This window comes from Zingiber officinale, chromosome 11B, assembly GCF_018446385.1.
Source record: "Zingiber officinale cultivar Zhangliang chromosome 11B, Zo_v1.1, whole genome shotgun sequence".
NCBI classification, from domain to species: Eukaryota; Viridiplantae; Streptophyta; class Magnoliopsida; order Zingiberales; family Zingiberaceae; genus Zingiber; species Zingiber officinale.
This window is the reverse complement of record NC_056007.1, coordinates 46,393,962-46,411,635: the sequence shown is the minus strand read 5'-3', so window position 1 is coordinate 46,411,635 and position 17,674 is coordinate 46,393,962. Positions and strand designations below refer to the sequence as shown.

The 17,674-nt window shown below is 38.4% G+C and overlaps 1 non-coding gene across 1 annotated transcript; it reads right to left on the bottom strand.

The window, feature by feature from the left end:
- Positions 1-16,479: 16,479 nt before the first annotated feature.
- LOC122035512 lies at positions 16,480-16,585 on the bottom strand. Its single transcript, XR_006127061.1, has one exon. It is a non-coding gene; the product is annotated as a small nucleolar RNA R71 (small nucleolar RNA).
- Positions 16,586-17,674: the final 1,089 nt, after the last annotated feature.

The window sequence follows — 17,674 nt, the reverse complement described above, 5'->3', positions numbered from 1 at the left end:
TATTTTGAGAGGAAGAAGGCTACTCCAACTTTGAACCTTGGTCATCTCTTTTTGGTTCTATTTATTTTTGCAAATTTACCCATAAGGCCTATTTTTATCTATGATAAAAAAAATATCTAAAATCTTGCTAAGTACTCTATGGGTGTTACAACAAATACTCCCTCCGTCCTAGAATAAGGAAATCTACTCCAAGAAACATGAGAAAAGAATCAAAGACAAGATGATCGTAAATATTTCGATCTCAATCAAGAAGATAAAGAAGAAATGCTTATCTAAAGATGACGAGTGATCTTCAGAACCAATCCGTGCCACCAGAGTTGAATCTGTTGGTGCGGGAAGCATCCGACGATCGAACTCGTGTTTTGATAACGGCAAAGAATTCAAAGTTAAGATATTTTTTAGTCTAACAAGTCTACTTGAGGATTTCAGGAAAGTCTAAGCTGCGGTTAGGCAAAGGGAAAACCCTAGGGGGCGGTAACCCTTGGTCATAGGGGGTGGTAACTCTATGCATAAAGTCTTAGCAGGTCGATGGCTTCAGGCAAAAGTCCTAGGGGGTGGTAACCCTAGGTGAAAAGTCCTGGTGTCGCGAACCAGGTGAAAGACTGGACTAGCCGGAGAAGCGGATGTCCAGCAGAAAGTCCGGAAGCATCGAGTGCTGAGCAAAAGTCCAGTTGATCTGGAGGATCGACTGGCAACAGGTAAATCTCCTGAGTGGAGTAGGTGAGGACGCGTTCCCCGCAGAGGGAACAGTAGGCGTCGGGTCGACCTAGGGCTTCCGGCTGGAAATCCAAAGTCAGACTCGGACAGTCCGAAGGCTGTCAATTATTACTTATTGTGTTTTATCAGATTCTAACATTGTCTTGCAGGGTATTTTGCTCGGACTAACCTTTGTTTGCAGGTGAGGAACCTGCTGGAAAAAGGCTGTCCGGGCGCCCGGGATGGATCCGGGCGCCCGGGATGGATCCGGGCGCCCGGAACAGGTCCGGGCGCCCGGGACCAAATTCTATCCCCTGCGCGACTTCGCCACGTGGAGCATCCTGGTTGGTTGGCCACGTCACACTCCAGGCGCCCGGAAGGGATCCAGGCGCCCGGAAGGGATCTAGGCGCCCGGAACCGCATATAAAAGGAGGGTTGAGGTGCAGCTTCAAAGAACAACGAATTCTAAGTGATCTTTCATCAACACGCTGCTCCAAAAGATGCTCCAAAGTGCTACTACAAGTTCCCGACGACCCGAAGCTTCAGATTTAGCATTTCTTGTTGTCGGTATAATTTTTGATAGCTTTTATTTGTACTCATAATTGTAATCTTTTAACGAGCTTATAGTTGTTGCCCACCGGAAGTGATCAAGGATCGCGGGCCTTCGAGTAGGAGTCGACTTAGGCTCCGAATGAAGTAAAATTGACCTGTCTCTTTGTGTTGTCTCTTTATTTTATTTCCGCTTATTCCGCTGCACGTTTTAACTCCGATAGTTTTCCGATAATCGAACGAAATAGCCACGAGCGTTATTCACCCCCCCCCCCTCTAGCGCTTCTCGATCCAACAATTGGTATCAGAGCGGGGTCGTCTTGAATCAGTGCAACCACTATTCGAGATAATTTTTTCGTGGTTTTGTTCGGAGTCGATTAGAATTTAGCCTCATAGCTATATTCTAATTTCTTTTTACGAATCGATTTTCTGCTCAAAGCTGGTCAATACGACTTGAGCCTGTTATTTTTTCCTTCCTCCCGCACTACTAATCCAAGACTTAGTCTTGGAATATATCTTGTTGTTTCTGTTTTTTAGATCTAAATGGCCCAACAAGAAGGATTTAGCACCGTTCGTCCCCCATTATTTTCCGGAGAAGACTTCGGATATTGGAAGGGGCGAATGGAAATTTATCTAAAGATCCAGTTCGACACCTGGATGATCGTCAAAACAGGACTGCAACTACCAACTGGTACAGACGGTAAGCCTACATCCTGTGAGAACTGGGAGCCCGCATTTATCAAAAAGGTGGAAGCCGACGCCAAAGCTACCTGCACCATCCAGTGCGGTCTGACCAAAGAAGAGCTCAACAGAGTCGGTCCATTCTCCTCCGCAAAGGAACTATGGGAGAAACTGTTCGAACTACACGAGGGCACCTCGGAAACCAAGGTAAGTAAGCGTGATTTGTTACTAAATAAACTATACAATTTGAAAATGCAGGAAGGCGAGACGGCAAGCTCGTTGCACACCCGAATTCAAGATATCCTGAATTCTCTACATGGAATCGGGCAGAAGGTAGAAAACAGAGATATAATAAGGTATGCCCTTAACTCATTCCCTAGGAGTACACTATGGGCATCAATGGTAGATGCCTATAAAGTCTCTAAGGATTTGTCCTCCTTGAAATTAGACGAATTATTTAGTGAATTCGAACTCCATGAACAAACTAATGCACAGCCATCCGAGAAAGAGATTGCTTTGGTTGCAGGAACGAGTCGAACACGGGAATCAAGGGGACGGCGAAAAGTTGAATCGGAATCAGAAGACGAACCCAATTCAGAACATTCAGAAGATGAACTGGCCAGCGAATTTGTGAATCTTGTAAAGAAACTCTACAAGAAGAAGAAGGGCTTCAACAAGAAAGATCTGAAGAAGGCAGTTCAATCCAAGGAGACTCAATAGAACTCAAAGACAAAGTTCGAAGTCACTTGCTACGGGTGCAACCAAAAAGGGCATATCAAGGCCAACTGTCCCAACCAAAAGGAGGCCAAGAAGCAAAGAAGAAGGAAAGTCCTAAAGGCAACCTGGGACGAATCCTCTTCGGAGGACGAAGACGATGAACTCGACCAAACGAGTTTACTCACATTGATGGCCCGGGACCAGATCAGCGAATCCGAGAGCGAGTCAGAAGCCGACTCCGAGCAAAGCCACGGATCCGCATCCGTTTCCGAAGGGCCAGACTCCGCTGTAAGTATTTCTAGGCTTAATAATTTAGTCAATTATTTACTTCGCAAATTAGCCAAGTCAAATTTGAAAATTAAGTCACTTTTAAAAGAAGTAACCATTCTTAAAGGAGTAACTAACTCAAAATCTTTAACTGAAGATTCAACTCAAGTACAACAACTTGAGAAAGAAAATTCAAATCTGAAAAATCAGTTAAATGATTTAAAAATTACTTTAGAAAAGTTCTCTCTGGGCTCCAAGAATTTGGATCTAATTCTTGGGACACAAAGAGCCGTCTACAATAGAATTGGGCTAGGATATAAAAGTAAAAAGAAATATAAATCTTATTTATCCTTAATAAACAAATCGAAATTATTAATGAAAAATAGATCGAGGGTCCAAACTAGCTGGCACCTCCAACTGAACTACCCGACAGGGTAACTGAACCTAATTTACCCGGAATGGGTAAAACAAAAATAGATTACCCGGCAGGGTAGTTAAGGTTAGATTAAAACGTGATAAGTTTAACTTGAACCACAGTACTGGTGAAGTTTTTGGATGATAGTACGTTAGGGAAACTTGGGCATCGCATGTCTAGGAAGATATGGCTTCGACTTGGTGCATTTGGCCAAGTGAAACTGACCGAAGCTACCCTTAAATGGATCCTAACTAGTTAGACCAAGTTTTAGTATTAAGTTCAATGGGTAGGACTATTTGGAAAACCTCGAAGGCATGGTTACTTTAATGAGCTCCTTGTGACTCACCATAGCCCAGAAGTTTATCCAAAGAATGCTTACTTGTTGAATCCAAAGCTAAACCTGAATCTAACACAAGACTAAACAAAACCCTTAAATTGAACCTCAATTCATCTCACAAAAATCTATAGGACTCCCTGATTGAGAATTTAGATCGGGTGAGATGACTAAGTAATTAAAATCTGAAACTTAAATTTCAAACTTATTTTAAAAACTTAAATTTCAAACTTATTTTAAAAACTTAAATTTCAAACTTATTTTAAACTTAAATTTCAAACTTATTTTAAACTTAAATTTCAAAATTACTTTAAAAACTTAAATTTCAAACTTATTTTAAACTTAAATTTCAAACTTATTTTAAACTTAAATTTCAAAATTACTTTAAAAACTTAAATTTCAAATTTATTTTAAACTTAAATTTCAAACTTATTTTAAACTTAAATTTCAAACTTATTTTAAACTTAAATTTCAAAATTACTTTAAAAACTTAAATTTCAAAATTATTTTAAACTTAAATTTCAAACTTATTTTAAAAACTTAAATTTCAAAATTATTTTAAACTTAAATTTCAAAATTATTTTAAACTTAAATTTCAAAATTATTTTAAACTTAAATTTCAAAATTATTTTAAAAACTTAAATTTCAAAATTATTTTAAACTTAAATTTCAAAATTATTTTAAAAACTTAAATTTCAAACTTATTTTAAAAACTTAAATTTCAAAATTATTTTAAACTTAAATTTCAAAATTATTTTAAACTTAAATTTCAAACTTATTTTAAAAAATTATTTCAAAATTATGTTAAACTTAAATTTCAAAATTATTTCAAACTTAAATTTCAAAATTATCTTGAATACAATAGAATAGAAAATTTAAGGAGACAATAAACATAGTGTCTGCTTCAATCACGCTATCTTTAATCCATTAAAAAGAAACCAATTCAAGTACTTCATGTGTAGGAATTGGATCAATGGATGTTGGATAGTGGATGCTCCAGACATATGACTGGAGACAAGTTGAAGTTTACCAAACTCAAGTACAAGAGTCTAGGATCAGTTGCATTCGGCAACAACGGTAAACTTAAAGTAATCGGAAAAGGTAATATTGAACTTAGTTCCGATTTCGTTATTCGAAATGTTTTATTGGTTGACAATTTTAACTTTAATTTACTAAGTATAAGTCAATTGTGTGACAGCGGATATCTAGTTAATTTCGATAAATCTAGATGTCTAGTTAAAAATATTGAAAATCCAGAAATTAAACTTAAGGGACTTAGGAAAAATAACATCTACACAATTAACTTATCAATATCCTCTATAAAGTGTCTCCTGACACAACAAGAGGAAACCCAACTGTGGCACAGAAGGCTGGGTCACACACACACAAGACTTATTTCAAGAATGAGTCAAAATGGTCTAGTTAGAGGTTTGCCCAAATTAAAATTTATTGAAAATTCAATTTGTGATGCATGTCAAAAAGGAAAACAAACCAAGTCAACCCATAAGTCAACTAACCTAGAAAGATCCAACACCATACTTGAGCTCCTTCACCTTGATCTATTTGATTCACATGGAGACAAATCACTAAACAAGAACCAATATTGCTTAGTAATAATTGATGACTACTCCAGGTACACTTGGGTAAAATTTCTAAAAACAAAAGATGAAACCTATGAAATATTTAGTAATTTTTGCAACTTAACGGAAAATGAAAAAGATACTAAAATTAAAAGAATAAGAAGTGATCACGGAGGAGAATTTGAAAATCATAAGTTCACCCAATTTTGTAAAATAAATGGATACCAACATGAATTTTCATGTCCTAGAACCCCCCAACAAAATGGACTAGTAGAACGTAAAAATAGAACACTACAAGAAGCCGCTAGGACAATGTTAAACGAATATGAGTTAAGTCACCAATTTTGGGCTGAAGCAAAAAATATGGCAAATTATATTCAAAACAGAATTTTAATAAACAAATATCACAACAAAACACCGTATGAACTCTATTATCATAAAATTCCCAATCTAAACTATTTAAAAGTATTTGGTTGTAAAGTTCACATTTTTAATACTAAAGATTACTTAGGAAAATTTACACCCAAATCTAACCAAGGAATATTCTTAGGATACTCCTCTACCAGTAGAGCCTTTAGAGTATATAATCAAAATACATTGAAAGTTGAAGAAACAACTAATGTAATATTTGATGAAGAAAACAACTTACCTAATATAAATGCAAATATTAACACTAATCCAAGAGATGTAGATGATGATGAAATCCAACCTAATCTTAATGAGTCTGAAGAACCAGTTTCTGACTCACAGATAAGACCAACTAGAATAAGCACCTCTCACCCACCTGACCAAATTTTGGGTGACCCAAACCTAGGAGTCAGAACTAGATCGTCCTATAGAAACCTTAGTCAGATTGCTCTAATTTCTAAAATTGAACCTAAAACTATAGAAGAAGCCCTGCCTGATCCAGACTGGATCATTGCAATGCAGGAAGAATTAGCCCAATTTGAGAGAAACCAAGTCTGGGACCTTGTACCTAAACCCATAGATAAATCAATAATAGATACTAAATGGGTTTTTAGGAACAAGTTAGATTATCACGGTGATATAGTAAGAAACAAGGCAAGGTTAGTAGCCAAAGGGTTTAGTCAAGTCGAAGGCCTAGACTATGATGAAACCTATGCTCTAGTAGCTAGACTCGAGTCCATTAGGATGTTATTAGCCTATGCAGCCAATAAAGGATTCAAATTGTACCAAATGGACGTTAAGTCAGCTTTTTTAAATGGTTTTATCAAGGAAGAAGTCTACGTAAGCCAACCTCCAGGGTTTGAAGACATAGACTACCCTAATCACGTTTTTAAATTAAAAAAGGCACTATATGGACTAAAACAAGCCCCTAGAGCATGGTATGAAAGATTATCCAATTACTTAATATCCAAAGAATTTAACTAAGGATAAATTGATCCTACTTTGTTCGTGAAAACTATAGGAAAAGACATCTTTATAGCCCAAATCTATGTTGATGACATAATTTTTGGCTCAACTAACTCAAAATTTCTAAAAGAATTTATTAAGTTAATGGAAAGTGAATTTGAAATGAGCATGGTTGGGGAACTCAACTTTTTCGTAGGCTTACAAATAAAACAAACCAAAGATGGAATCTACATTTATCAAACTAAGTATGCTAAGGAGTTAATCAAAAAATTCAGCATGGAAAACTCAAAAATTATAAATACTCCAATGGCAACCAACATAAACATTGACTCTAACCCTGAAGGAAAACCTGTAGACCCAAAATACTATAGGAGTGCCATAGGGAGTTTACTTTATCTAACTGCAAGTCGACCTGACATACTGTTTGCAGTAGGTATGTGTGCAAGATACCAATCATGTGCAAAAGAGTCACACCTAACATATGTTAAAAGAATACTGAGGTATATTAAAGGAACTCTAAATGTAGGACTTTGGTATCCAAGAACTTGCACTTTTGACCTTTATGGCTATTCTGATTCAGACTATGCCGGGTGCAAGCTAGACAGAAAAAGTACAAGTGGTGGCTGCCAGATTCTAGGTCAGTGCCTAGTAAGTTGGTCAAGCAGAAAGTAACATTGTGTTGCTCTATCCACTACAGAAGCTGAATACATAGCTCTAGGAGAATGTGCATCTCAATTGTTATGGATAATGCATACACTAAAAGACTATCAACTAGACTATAAAAATACTAAAATCTTTATTGATAATATCAGCTCAATTAATCTGACCAAAAATCTTATACACCACTCTAGGACCAAACACATAGAGGTAAAACACCACTTTGTAAGGGATCATGTAGCTAAAGGTGAAATTGCACTCAACCACGTTGAGTCCAAATCAAACCTAGCAAGCATTTTTACAAAACCCTTACCTGAACTTGAGTTCAGTGGACTTAGAAGGCAAATAGGAATGTGTTGGGTAGAATAGATATCTTACTATTATTATTTCATTTTCAAATTCTAGGAAAAATAGTTTTCAAAACTCCAATTTTACTAGACTTTCAAAAGTTGGGTTTAGTCTAGGATTTCCCCCTAGATATCATGTTCCCCTAGAATTAAGCCAGAGCATCTCACAAAACACCTAGGTTTACCTTGATTGTGATTGAAAAACATAGAATGACGTGAGATGCATAGAGTATAGCCTGGACTCAAGAATACTTATATCTGTGCATCAATATGAGTCTGGGCGTTAAATATGCAATAAACATTAATCAAGTTAAAGTTCTCCAGCTATAGTCAAGTCTATCTAGACCTAAATAACTTAACTTGACTAACCTAGTAAAAGCTATTGTCCTATAGACAATCAACAAGTAACTAAAGGTTAGACAGTTGGCAAAAGATACTCAATTTCTTTTTTCAAGAATGTTTTGTTCTCTATGGCTCTGATACCTAATATATAAACATGACTTGTGCTTGGACTTAAGGACCAACTGAACTTAAATGAATAATCTTGTCCTAAAAACTTAAATTCCAATTGACCTTAACTTCCAAACTCTGTTGAATATTGCTAACTTTAATCATGTACAACTCTTTATACATTGCCCATTTTTTGAGTTATGGCAAAGGGGGAGAGTAGCAAAAATGTAAACATAAAATTCAAGTTAAAAAATTAAGGGGGAGCAAAAGTTAAGGGGGAGCCAAAGTTAAGGGGGAGTATATAGGGCAAAATTTACTTTAGTTACCTTGTTCATCTATACTTAGCAAATTTTGCCTGTGTTTAAAATGACTATCTATTCGCTTGTTTACTTAACTTCGAATTTGTGTTGCCATAATCAAAAAGGGGGAGATTGTTGGTGCGGGAAGCATCCGACGATCGAACTCGTGTTTTGATAACGGCAAAGAATTCAAAGTTAAGATATTTTTTAGTCTAACAAGTCTACATGAGGATTTCAGGAAAGTCCTAGCTGCGGTTAGGCAAAGGGAAAACCCTAGGGGGCGGTAACCCTAGGTCATAGGGGGTGGTAACTCTATGCGTAAAGTCTTGGCAGGTCGATGGCTTCAGTCAAAAGTCCTAGGGGGTGGTAACCCTAGGTGAAATGTCCTGGTGTCGCGAACCAAGTGAAAGACTGGACTAGCCGGAGAAGCGGATGTCCAGCAGAAAGTCCGGAAGCATCGAGTGCTGAGCAAAAGTCCAGTCGATCTGGAGGATCGACTGGCAACAGGTAAATCTCCTGAGTGGAGTAGGTGAGGACGCGTTCCCCGCAGAGGGAACAGTAGGCGTCGGGTCGACCTAGGGCTTCCGGCTAGAAATCCAAAGTCAGACTCGGACAGTCCGAAGACTCTCAATTATTACTTACTGTGTTTTATCAGATTCTAACATTGTCTTGCAGGGTATTTTGCTCGGACTAACCTTTGTTTGCAGGTGAGGAACCTGCTGGAAAAAGGCTGTCCGGGCGCCCGGGATGGATCCGCGCGCCCGGAGCAGGTTGGCCACGTCACATTCCAGGCGCCCAGAAGGGATCCAGGCGCCCTGAACCGCATATAAAAGGAGGGTTGAGGTGCAGCTTCAAAGAACAACGAATTCTAAGTGATCTTTCATCAACACGCTGCTCCAAAAGACGCTCCGAAGTGCTACTACAAGTGCCCGACGACCCGAAGCTTCAGATTTAGCATTTCTTGTTGTCGGTATAATTTTTGATAGCTTTTATTTGTACTCATAATTGTAATCTTTTAACGAGCTTATAGTTGTTGCCCACCGGAAGCGATCAAGGATCGCGGGCCTTCGAGTAGGAGTCGACTTAGGCTCCGAACGAAGTAAAATCGACCTGTCTCTTTGTGTTGTCTCTTTATTTTATTTCCGCTTATTCCGCTGCACGTTTTGACTCCGATAGTTTTCCGATAATTGAATGAAATAGCCACGAGCGCTATTCACCCCCCCCCCCTCTAGCGCTTCTCGATCCAACAGAATCTTGGATGGAAAACTCCTTGAAATCGCCAGATCAATACCCAAAAAGTGTAGGAAAGCCTCAAGATTCGATCTCCCCAAAGGGAGAGCCTCCCCCCTTTCAAAAGTGGAGAACCCCTTATATAGAGCAAGGGGTTTGGGCGCCACACGGCCCATGGCACAGCCATGTGAGTCTCACACGGCCTTGCCTACTCCCCTCTCGGTCAGAGTCACATGGTCGTATGACTCTCACACGGTCGTGCCATGCTTTATCTCTGGCTAGTTTGCACGGCCGTGCAGATTCACACGGTTTAGCCAATCCTTATCTTTGGAAGTGTCACACGGTCGTGTGGCACACACGACCTGACAATGCTTTGTCTCTGGAAAGGTTGCATGGCTGTGTAGATCTACACGATCGTGTTATGGAATTACTTCAGGGATGACACGGCCGTGTGAATCCACATGGCCATGCTATGCTTCTCCTCTACTGATGTTGCACGAGCTGTCTGCTCCACACGACCAAGGTCATTTTCCCTTGGCATGGTCGTGTGGCTCACATGACTGATGTTGTCTTCCTTCACTTGATTGTAGAGTTGGCCATGAACATCAATTCTTCTCCAAATTTGATTCCTGTAGATAGAAAATGCACACGAGAAGATCTTCGAACAAAGAAGAGTAAATATGCTAAAAGTAAGCAAGGAGCATGAAAATGCATAGATAAAGCATGCGTAAAGCATGTGAATGTGCATCAAAACATGCTAAACAAGTGTATACAATCTACGCACATCAGTTGGCAGGGGTACTGGGGGAGAGCGTATTCGCCTTTTGCCACCATGAGTGCCATCGAAAAAGTCTTTGGGGCTATGGTGCAATAGTAGAATATCTGAGTTGTCATCTAGGCATCCGTAGTTTGATCCCCAGCTATGACGTATTTGCAGAAATGTTTCCTCCAAATGGGGTGTGAAATCAAAGGATGTTGGACTTCTGGGCTACCCGTCGCGAGCACTTCCCGATTTACCCTAGTGCATGGTGGGAAAATTTCGTGGGACCGAGCAGGTCACCCTAGGGCTAGTTAATGAGGCTAATTGGGTTTAATATTTTTTTTCTTCCCATCAGGGCATTATGGTAGTTATGCCATGAACTGTTGCCACATGAGGTCTTGGGTTGAAACTCGGCATGTCTGAGCATGCCTTCCCCCGTGCTTTGGCAGCTTACACTAATGGCTAGTAGTCACCCGTAATTTACCTCCTCCGTATTAGCCTAGGGACGGGTTGGTGGGGGCATTGGGGCGAGCGAATCACCTTTTGCCACATGAGTGCCATAGGAATAAAAACCCCTCCCATCCTCTAGCTAACTTGACGGTCAACTATAAATTGACCCCATAATTTGCCTTCCTTCACATAACTTGGGGGCGGGCTGTAAGAGATGTATGAGGTAAATGTAATTACTTTTTGCTACAATGAGCAAAGTGCAGTGGAAGGGTGCTAAGTTGTCACCCAGGCACTCGCAGTTCGATCCCCATATAGGTCGTATCTATAGAGAGTTTTCCTCTAAATAGGGCACGTAATCAACAGATATTCGACTTCTGGGCTACTCTATTAATATTAGCCCTAAGAGCCAATTATAAGATGATTAGACTTATTGGATTAACGACTTATTGGGTGAATAGTTAATCTAATATACTAAATTCAACCCATTAAGAGGTTAATGTAGATTAATGGAGATTAATTGGTATCATTATTGGAAGAAAACCAAAAGGAAAAGACTCTTGGTATTCCTTGAAAGTATTCCTTGAAGAATATGAAAGGACTTTTGAGCTTATTTTTCATGAGAGACTCTTGATCTTCTAGTCTTCTTCCTCCCCTTCCTTTGGCTGAATTCTCTCTTGGCCGAACCATCTCTTGTGGCTAGCACCACGAAGGTGGTTCTTCTCCAAATCATGAGTTTGTGAGATAAATGAAATATGTTCGTGTGAATATCATAGAGGCGCAACCACTTGATCATGCTGAGATCCACTGAGAATAAAGTTACTATTGAGAGTTCGTGTTTACATAATAAAGGTATAACTCTCATCACAACTAGTATACGATTTCCTTCGCATAGATCTTCTAGAAAGGATTTTGTTATTTATTCTGCTATGCTTGTGTTGTTTTGCGCTCAAGATCCTTGCAGTGATATTAGAGCCACTTGCGAAGGTGTATACTAGGTTGTAGTAATGCTTTAATATGTGATATACAAACTGTATGAGCCTTTTATTGCGATTTGCATTATATTATGAGTATTTGTTTTGTGTTGAATAAACTAAAGGATATAACATCTTCATATGTATTATAAACGAGTGCTATAGTCTGATTTCGTCTAATAGAAACATGCATGGCTATAGGTGATCTCGGGTTGGCATCTATTAAGAACAGATTATGTGAAACACACAAACTGTTGTGAACAATTTTATTGGTCTTGGGTATATGGGTGTTCTCGGGTATGATAGCAACTCATTCAAATGAGTCTGTAAAATAGTTTTGCTTCAGCGGTGTTGCCCCCTAAAAACCCTGTAATGGGCATTGCCCCCTTGATCCCCTCTCACTAACTGGCTAGCGAGACCGCCATGGCATTGTGGCTCATAATTCATTATTGAAATCGTAGTAAATTATATGTCATAGATCTTTTATAAATATTATATGACATGGTTCATGGTTATGACCCTTTACCCCAATAATATGACTTGCGTGTCGTGCCTTCATCTTTTTTATTCTTGTTGTAAAATTAGACTACCCTTGAATATAACTTGAGATTTCTTTAGATTTTGTAATGTACAAATTAGAAAAGAATTAGTCTACTGGACGATGGTGAAAAGGGAGAAGGACAACAACACACGATGACCAAGGAAGCACTTGGAGAAGATGCTTTTGACTAGGTTGACCTTTTGATCTTCTCATTGGCTAGAGAAGATCATAGTAGATGGGGTCATAAACATGTCACATTCTATTTAGCATATATGTTGATGTATGCCATGATATTCCATGATTGTATACGATACATGTATAGTTTTATCGTAATTAGGTCCTTTTCATATGCCTATCAAAGTTTGGTACTCACTACTAGCTTGATCAATTGTAGTTAGGCTTTGCCAAAGTAAAGTGACTCAAATTATCTTGGTAGAGTGCGATAGGACAATTGTGATGTCCGACTATTGAACTTTGAGTGTGACTTAACTAAGTTACCTCAATTGGATTTAAAACTTAGAGACATCTCACATACGATCTAATTCAAATTATACTAGTCTTGGGCGATTAGCCAAAGCTAATTCAAGACTAGTTATAATATGAATTTCATAAGATGGGAAAATGAACAAATGGTCTTATTCACCTAACTATATAAGAATTACATATGATGTAATTGGCAAACGTTACCTACCTAAGTTGTACTAAGTCTTGGGCAATTAGAGAAATCTAACTCAAGATTAGGTATAATATAGATCTTGTCCCACTTGAATGTCATTGCTTGCTCCTAGAAAGTTTTTCAATTCAATGGAAGAAATATTTAATTAAAGGTCTAATTAAATGATCTTAATATGATATTTATTTCTATATTTTATTGTTGTAGATCACCATATCGTCTAGTACATCAAATACTCTCTCTCTATAATCTATTCTTGACAAGGACAAGCTTAATGGAGCTAATTTCTTAGACTGGTACAGAAACTTGAGAATTGTCCTCAAGTAAGAAAAAAATTGTACGTCCTAGAGCAAGTTATTCCTGAACCACCCACCACTACTGCTACTTGTGCGGATAAGAATGCTTATAAGAAGCATCAAGATAATGCATTAGATGTGTCATGTCTTATGCTTGCAACCATGAACTCTAAGCTTTAGAAGCAACATGAGAACATGGATGTTCACGATCTGGTTGAACATCTTAGATAACCATATTAGGGGTAAGCAAGGCATGAGAGATTTGAGATATCCAAAGCCTTGTTTCAATGCAAGATGCAAGAGGGAACTCCCATAGGAACTCATGTACTTAAAATGATTGGGTACGTTGAGAATCTTGAAAGATTGATATTTCCTTTGGGCTAAGAATTGATCACTGACCTTATTCTGCTCATTACCTAAGAGTTATAGTAAATTAATCATGAGATATAACATGAATAAAATTGACAAGACCTAAGATGTTAAGCATGTTGAGAACTGCTTAACTCAACATTAAGAAGGCAAATCCTAGTACCATTTTGATGGTGGAAAAATGTAAAGGAAAATGGCAGCCCAAAGGTAAGGGTAAGACCTAGGCCAAAGGCAAGGGCAACTCTCATGCATTGAAACCCAAATGTGGGGTGGCTAAGGATGGAACCTGCTTCCATTGCCGTGAGATCGGATACTAGAAGAAGAACAGTAAATTTTACCTAGAGGAAGCTAAAAGGAAGAGACGTGAGACTTTTGCCTTAGGTATATATGTTATAGAAGTCAATCTATCTATTTCGTCTTCATGGTATTAGATACCGGTTGTTGATATGCGTAGATTATATACCTTTGTTTAACATGTTTTGACGCACATTTACATACTTTGCGCATGCTTTATCTATGCATTTTTGTACTTATAGCTTTCCTTTTAGTATATTTGCTCTCTTTGTTAAGAGATCTACTTTTGTGCATTTTGTGTATAAGGGGTCGAAATTGGTGAAGGATTCATGTTCGAGGCCAAACTGCAAGCGAAGCTAGAGAGGAAGGCGCTGTACCTGAACCTCACATGGTCCTGTCATGGGGGGTTGCCCAGGCAGTGTGGAGATCCTTGGTCGTGTGGCTGCAGCAGAAAAGGAACTGGCCTTGACCGTGTGAACCTCACACGGCCATGCCAAGATTTGAAGTAAAAAAGAGCCAGACCGTGTACACCACACGCCCATGCAAGGTTTCCAGAGATCAAGAAGGCCCTGGCCGTGTAGATCTACATGGTCGTGCAAGGTTTCCCGAGACCAAGAAGACCCTGGCCATGTGAACCACAAGGTCGTACGAGGTTTCCAGAGGCAGAGGCAGTGCAGGCTGTGTAGATCTACACGACCGTGCAAGGGAAGCAGAAGTAGTGTGTGCCACAGCCGTGTATAACACACGACCGTGTAAGGTAGGCAGAGAAGGGAGTGGCCTTGGCCGTGTGAACCTCACACGGTCGTGCCTCGGGGGCGTGTGGCGGCCAAACCCCTCCTCTATATAAGGCCCCCTTCATGAATTCAAAGGGGATCTTTCTCCCTTTTGGGAGAAATCAAGATTTGGACGTTCCTCCACCATCTTGCAGGGATTTTCGGGTGATTCAAGGGCGGATCTTCAACGCTTCGACTCCAAGATCGTGGATTGGATCCGGAGACGGTTCTTCATCATAAATAAGCTTTCTTTCTTCCTTTTCTTGGATTTGGGATTAAGAATGCTTGTAATATTCTTCTCTTCGGATTTCTTTCTTCGTTTCATGGAGTAGATTTCTATGTTCTAGGATGGAGGTAGTATTTGTATTGAAGATTTGATGTAAAACTCTTGTGGATTTGCCAATTTCCTATTTCTATGATTTTGTCCTGTTTGTATCTATTCTTTCTTATGTGGATTATTGTGATTAGGGCTTAATTGTCATGCTTGATTGAATGTTTGAATATCTTGTGGATCTTGTATGGATTGCTTTTCGTTCGATTTTCTGAGGGGCATTCTTGACAGGAACATGCCCGTGTAAGGGCGTTTGAGGGGTAATCTTGAGGGTGAAATATGGTTATTCAAGGGGGTATGATAGATTGTATGTGATTATATATTATATCTTGATGCGATTGAGGAGTGATGAATTCTATGTTGATTATCCGAGGGGCGCACGTGACAAGCAAGCCCATGTAAGGACAACATAGATTCATTCCTAATTGATCACGTTTAGGTATAGATTTCAGTCCTAGGATGGTTGTCTATTGCAAGAGAGAACCGACAACCTTCTACAAATGATGGTCAATTAAGGAATAAGATTTGGTAGATCATTTACATTAAAGAACCTTACAAAGAAACCAAAACTCCTAGAACATCCCTTTTTATCAAAGCCCTTATTCTTGATTGTTATTCTTTCATTTCTATGTTTTACTTTGCATAGTTACATTTAGCTTTTGAAAACCAATTGATTAGTTGTTTAGCTAATTTATGTTGATAAATATTTAGTGGTTATTCCAGTCCTTGTGGATACGATATCTTTTATTATTACTTATGACATTTCCGTACACTTACGGAGAGTCAACAAGTTTTTGGCGCCGTTGTCGGGGACTGCGCTATAACATTAGAGATTATTAATTGAGTTAGACTAAACATAACTTTTCTTTTCTTTTCATTTGCATAGTTGAATATAATTTTTAGAATTCTGTTTTCATAAGTTTTTCTTTTCTTGTATAACATTCTTGTCAATTCTTTTTGTTACAATTCTAATTATGCATTCTTGATTTCTAACATTCTAGTCTAATTTTTCTCTGTTTTTCTTTTGATCTAAATTTTTCTCTACTTTTCTTTTGTCAAGCAGGCCCATGAGAAATTTTTCTAAACCCTTTTCTGCAAGACTTTTATCACCCATTGTGCAACCTCAAATTGAAGCAGAAAGTTTCCAACTAGACCCAGAGTTAATTTTCATGATATAAGGTTACAAATTTGGAGGAGAAGTATTAGAAAGTCCTTATCTGTATCTTGAAACATTTTTAGAGATTTGTGATATGGTGAAATGTGAAGGAGTGTCACCAGATGCAGTTCGATTGATGACATTTCCTTTCAGTATCAAGGATAAAATAAGGACTTGGTTATATTCTCTCCATCCTCAAACTATCAAAAGTTGGGAGCAATTGGAGAAGCAATTTCTGAATCATTTTTTCCCTCCAAGTAGAATAGTGTATATGAGGAATTGCATAACAAATTTTGCTCAGGCATATGGAGAATCATTATTTGAAGCATAGGATAGATTCAAGAGTCTTCAAAGAAAGTGCCCTCATCATGGTTTTGAAAAATGGTTGATTCTGCACATATTCTATCGGGGAATTTCTTTCTCAGACAAGAGTTTATTGGATTCATCAGCTGGAGGTTCTTTTATGGACAAAAGTGTAAATGAAGCATACATGTTAATTGATCAAGTGGCATTGAACCTCCAAGAATAGTCGAACAAAAGTTGGATGGAATCTTCCTAAAAAATTCAAGAAGTGTAAACCATAAATGTAAGAGAGCCTATCAAACAAAATGCAACTCAACCATCCAAGAAAGTTGAAGTTCACAAGTCACAGAATGAGGAGTTCAAATATTTGGGGGCAAAGATTGAAAGTATTGTTTCAAAATGGTTTAAAGAAGATCCCCCCCTTCGCAGACAAGATCTAGTGAAAAGTGTGATGATGTTGGGTTGAGAATTGAAAAATATCCTGAAGAACATCTGAAGAAGGACATGTTTAAAATTGAGGAGAAGAATAATAGAAGATCACAAGAACTCAGTTCCATTTCTCCAGGAAGTTCCCAAAGGCCACAAGTACCTTTCCCTCAACGATTGATCACACCAACACTAGATAAGAAAGTTGGACCTCCTCCAAAAGCTCAAAGGGAATTTGGGAAAAAGGAAGTTCAATCTTTTCCTGGACCTTCACTAAGGGTTCCTTTTCCCTAAAGGTTAGTGGGGGTCAATGAAAATAAAGACTTCGGCAAATCCTGTGACACTAATAAGGTTGAGTGCAGATTTCATAATGTGTATAAAGATGAAGACTCTTCATATGAGGATTGTGATGATAATGCAGTGGATAATGAGTTTTTAGATCTACCTCCAAGTTTTATTGGAAGCTATTGTGAAATTGAATTTTCAGATGATGAATGTGATGTGGTAGATCAACTTAAAACTGCAAGTGAAGTTATTGATCCTCCTATAGTTGATTCTCCTATTGAGGATATTGATATTGGTTTGTTTTTTGATGTTTGTGTTGATGATGTTGATATGGAACAATATGTAGGGAGCTGTGTTGTGGAAGCAGCATATCAAGAATCACCTCCTTTGTCCACATAATCCTTAGATGTTGTAAGAGTTGCAAGGATTGAGCTTGTTGTGGACCAATGT